Below are 5,000 nucleotides of genomic sequence, written 5' to 3'. Positions count from 1 at the left end.
AAGGTCGCGTAACTATTTAGCATGCCAGAGTCTCGTTCGTTATCGGAATTAACCAGACAAATCGCTCCACCAACTAAGAACGGCCATGCACCACCACCCACAGAATCAAGAAAGAGCTCTCAATCTGTCAATCCTACCTGTGTCCGGGCCGGGTGAGTTTCCCCGTGTTGAGTCAAATTAAGCCGCAGGCTCCACTCCTGGTGGTGCCCTTCCGTCAATTCCTTTAAGTTTCAGCTTTGCAACCATACTTCCCCCGGAACCCAAAGACTTTGGTTTCCCGGAAGCTGCCGGAAAGGTCGTCATGGTAACGCCTCCCGATCGCTAGTTGGCATCGTTTATAGTCAGAACTAGGACGGTATCTGATCGTCTTCGAACCTCTGACTTTCGCTCTTGATTAAAGAAAACATTCTTGGCGAATGCTTTCGCAGTAGTTCGTCTTCCGCCGATCCAAGAATTTCACCTCTAACGGCAGAGTACGGACGCCCCCGTCTGTCCCTCTTAATCATTACCTCGTGCTCCGAAAACCAACAAAATAGAACCGAGGTCCTATTCCATTATTCCATGCAACACTATGCAGGCGAACAGCCTGCTTTGAACACTCTAATTTTTTCAAAGTAAACTTATCGGCCACCGCCGACACTCAGTCAAGAGCACCGACGGAGAACCGAAGGTGAGGCGAACGCAACCAGTGACACGCCTTGCGACGGACCGGCGGCGCTCGCCCAAAATCCAACTACGAGCTTTTCAACCGCAACAACTTTAGCATACACTGTTGGAGCTGGAATTACCGCGGCTGCTGGCACCAGACTTGCCCTCCAATGGATACTCGTTAAGAGTTTTAGGATGTACTCATTCCAATTACAGGGCCTCGTTAGAGTCCTGTATTGTTATTTTTCGTCACTACCTCCCCGTGTCGGGAATGGGTAATTTGCGCGCCTGCTGCCTTCCTTGGATGTGGTAGCCGTTTCTCAGGCTCCCTCTCCGGAATCGAACCCTGATTCCCCGTTACCCGTTATCACAAAGGTAGGCACGTAGCGTACCTTCGACAGTTGATAGGGCAGACACTTGAATGATACGTCGTCGGTGCAGAGACCGTACGATCCGCGTGGTTATCCAGAGTCATCAAACGTCACAGGACGAACCCGGTCGGTTTTGATCTGATAAAAGCGCGCCTCCCGAAGTCGGCGCTTAATGCATGTATTAGCTCTAGAATTACCACAGTTATCCACTTCGCTTACGAGACCAAATTAACCAAGACTGATTTAATGAGCCATTCGCAGTTTCGCTTTACGAGAACTCGTACTTGCACCTGCATGGCTTAATCTTTGAGACAAGCATATCACTACTGGCAGGATCAACCAGATAGCTGCGACAGCTGCGCTCGGCCCTTGCTGGGCCGCCCGGCGCGTGCTCGTCGCATTCGTTTAAGACCGAGGCGATCGCCTGCGGCCGTACTCAGCTTCGACAGTCGCTGGCCGCGACGTCCACGCTCTCGCCGGCAGTGCCAGGCGGAGCGATTTGCGTTTTTTCTTTGCTCGCCCTCTCTCGGGCTCGATCCATTCAGTTTCGCACAAACAAGAGCTCTGCCGGCCGCCTGCAGCGGTGCCTAAAACCCGGGCATAACAATGCGACCGTTCTGCTAGGCCGACAAGCGCTCAAGCCAGACGCTCGATCGAACGCCCCCTACATATTAGTCGAGACAACGGCTCGCTCATTAGCATCGCGTTTGTACTTTAACTTTTTTCGGCTCGGCTTCTTTCGACGCCGATGCCGGCGACGCAGCACTCTCTCGCCCGCCAGCCACCGAGAAAAGGGTGCGCTCCGACCGGCCCCGCACCGCTCTTTCTTGGCTCATTCGAAATTACTGTCTTTCGCTCTGACATGCCTTACCTAGGGTTAGGTTAGTATGCTTGCACGTTTGTACTTTAACTTTTTTCGGCTCGGCTTCTTTCGACGCCGATGCCGGCGACGCAGCACTCTCTCGCCCGCCAGCCACCGAGAAAAGGGTGCGCTCCGACCGGCCCCGCACCGCTCTTTCATGGCTCATTCGAGTTTACTGTCTTTCGCTCTGACATGCCTTACCTAGGGTTAGGTTAGTATGCTTGCACGTTTGTACTTTAACTTTTTTTGGCTCGGCTTCTTTCGACGCCGATGCCGGCGACGCAGCACTCTCTCGCCCGCCAGCCACCGAGAAAAGGGTGCGCTCCGACCGGCCCCGCACCGCTCTTTCTTGGCTCATTCGAAATTACTGTCTTTCGCTCTGACATGCCTTACCTAGGGTTAGGTTAGTATGCTTGCACGTTTGTACTTTAACTTTTTTCGGCTCGGCTTCTTTCGACGCCGATGCCGGCGACGCAGCACTCTCTCGCCCGCCAGCCACCGAGAAAAGGGTGCGCTCCGACCGGCCCCGCACCGCTCTTTCTTGGCTCATTCGAAATTACTGTCTTTCGCTCTGACATGCCTTACCTAGGGTTAGGTTAGTATGCTTGCACGTTTGTACTTTAACTTTTTTCGGCTCGGCTTCTTTCGACGCCGATGCCGGCGACGCAGCACTCTCTCGCCCGCCAGCCACCGAGAAAAGGGTGCGCTCCGACCGGCCCCGCACCGCTCTTTCATGGCTCATTCGAGTTTACTGTCTTTCGCTCTGACATGCCTTACCTAGGGTTAGGTTAGTATGCTTGCACGTTTGTACTTTAACTTTTTTTGGCTCGGCTTCTTTCGACGCCGATGCCGGCGACGCAGCACTCTCTCGCCCGCCAGCCACCGAGAAAAGGGTGCGCTCCGACCGGCCCCGCACCGCTCTTTCTTGGCTCATTCGAAATTACTGTCTTTCGCTCTGACATGCCTTACCTAGGGTTAGGTTAGAATGCTTGCACGTTTGTACTTTAACTTTTTTTGGCTCGGCTTCTTTCGACGCCGATGCCGGCGACGCAGCACTCTCTCGCCCGCCAGCCACCGAGAAAAGGGTGCGCTCCGACCGGCCCCGCACCGCTCTTTCTTGGCTCATTCGAAATTACTGTCTTTCGCTCTGACATGCCTTACCTAGGGTTAGGTTAGTATGCTTGCACGTTTGTACTTTAACTTTTTTCGGCTCGGCTTCTTTCGACGCCGATGCCGGCGACGCAGCACTCTCTCGCCCGCCAGCCACCGAGAAAAGGGTGCGCTCCGACCGGCCCCGCACCGCTCTTTCATGGCTCATTCGAGTTTACTGTCTTTCGCTCTGACATGCCTTACCTAGGGTTAGGTTAGTATGCTTGCACGTTTGTACTTTAACTTTTTTTGGCTCGGCTTCTTTCGACGCCGATGCCGGCGACGCAGCACTCTCTCGCCCGCCAGCCACCGAGAAAAGGGTGCGCTCCGACCGGCCCCGCACCGCTCTTTCTTGGCTCATTCGAAATTACTGTCTTTCGCTCTGACATGCCTTACCTAGGGTTAGGTTAGTATGCTTGCACGTTTTTACTTTAACTTTTTTCGGCTCGGCTTCTTTCGACGCCAATGCCGGCGACGCAGCACTCTCTCGCCCGCCAGCCACCGAGAAAAGGGTGCGCTCCGACCGGCCCCGCACCGCTCTTTCTTGGCTCATTCGAAATTACTGTCTTTCGCTCTGACATGCCTTACCTAGGGTTAGGTTAGTATGCTTGCACGTTTGTACTTTAACTTTTTTTGGCTCGGCTTCTTTCGACGCCGATGCCGGCGACGCAGCACTCTCTCGCCCGCCAGCCACCGAGAAAAGGGTGCGCTCCGACCGGCCCCGCACCGCTCTTTCTTGGCTCATTCGAAATTACTGTCTTTCGCTCTGACATGCCTTACCTAGGGTTAGGTTAGTATGCTTGCACGTTTGTACTTTAACTTTTTTCGGCTCGGCTTCTTTCGACGCCGATGCCGGCGACGCAGCACTCTCTCGCCCGCCAGCCACCGAGAAAAGGGTGCGCTCCGACCGGCCCCGCACCGCTCTTTCTTGGCTCATTCGAAATTACTGTCTTTCGCTCTGACATGCCTTACCTAGGGTTAGGTTAGTATGCTTGCACGTTTGTACTTTAACTTTTTTCGGCTCGGCTTCTTTCGACGCCGATGCCGGCGACGCAGCACTCTCTCGCCCGCCAGCCACCGAGAAAAGGGTGCGCTCCGACCGGCCCCGCACCGCTCTTTCTTGGCTCATTCGAGTTTACTGTCTTTCGCTCTGACATGCCTCACCTAGGGTTAGGTTAGTATGCTTGCACGTTTGTACTTTAACTTTTTTCGGCTCGGCTTCTTTCGACGCCGATGCCGGCGACGCAGCACTCTCTCGCCCGCCAGCCACCGAGAAAAGGGTGCGCTCCGACCGGCCCCGCACCGCCCCTTTTTGGCTCATTCGAAATTACTGTCTTTCGCTCTGACATGCCTTACCTAGGGTTAGGTTAGTATGCTTGCACGTTTGTACTTTAACTTTTTTCGGCTCGGCTTCTTTCGACGCCGATGCCGGCGACGCAGCACTCTCTCGCCCGCCAGCCACCGAGAAAAGGGTGCGCTCCGACCGGCCCCGCACCGCTCTTTCTTGGCTCATTCGAAATTACTGTCTTTCGCTCTGACATGCCTTACCTAGGGTTAGCTTAGTATGCTTGCACGTTTGTACTTTACCTTTTTTCGGCTCGGCTTCTTTCGACGCCGATGCCGGCGACGCAGCACTCTCTCGCCCGCCAGCCACCGAGAAAAGGGTGCGCTCCGACCGGCCCCGCACCGCTCTTTCTTGGCTCATTCGAGTTTACTGTCTTTCGCTCTGACATGCCTTACCTAGGGTTAGGTTAGTATGCTTGCACGTTTGTACTTTAACTTTTTTCGGCTCGGCTTCTTTCGACGCCGATGCCGGCGACGCAGCACTCTCTCGCCCGCCAGCCACCGAGAAAAGGGTGCGCTCCGACCGGCCCCGCACCGCTCTTTCTTGGCTCATTCGAAATTACTGTCTTTCGCTCTGACATGCCTTACCTAGGGTTAGGTTAGTATGCTTGCACGTTTGTACTTTA

At 54.6% G+C, this 5,000-nt stretch overlaps 1 non-coding gene across 1 annotated transcript in view; it reads right to left on the bottom strand.

Annotated features, from left to right (window-relative positions):
• The window catches only part of LOC144420231 (small subunit ribosomal RNA), a 1,810-nt gene extending 445 nt beyond the window's left edge, over positions 1 to 1,365 (bottom strand). Inside the window, exon 1 of the ribosomal RNA XR_013474584.1 lies at positions 1 to 1,365. This exon is cut by the window's left edge and continues 445 nt beyond it. This is a non-coding gene — a ribosomal RNA (small subunit ribosomal RNA).
• Positions 1,366 to 5,000: the final 3,635 nt, after the last annotated feature.

The sequence above is a fragment of the Styela clava genome, chromosome 2 (genome assembly GCF_964204865.1).
Source record: "Styela clava chromosome 2, kaStyClav1.hap1.2, whole genome shotgun sequence".
NCBI lineage: Eukaryota > Metazoa > Chordata > Ascidiacea > Stolidobranchia > Styelidae > Styela > Styela clava.
This window is presented reverse-complemented; position numbering and strand designations above follow the sequence as displayed.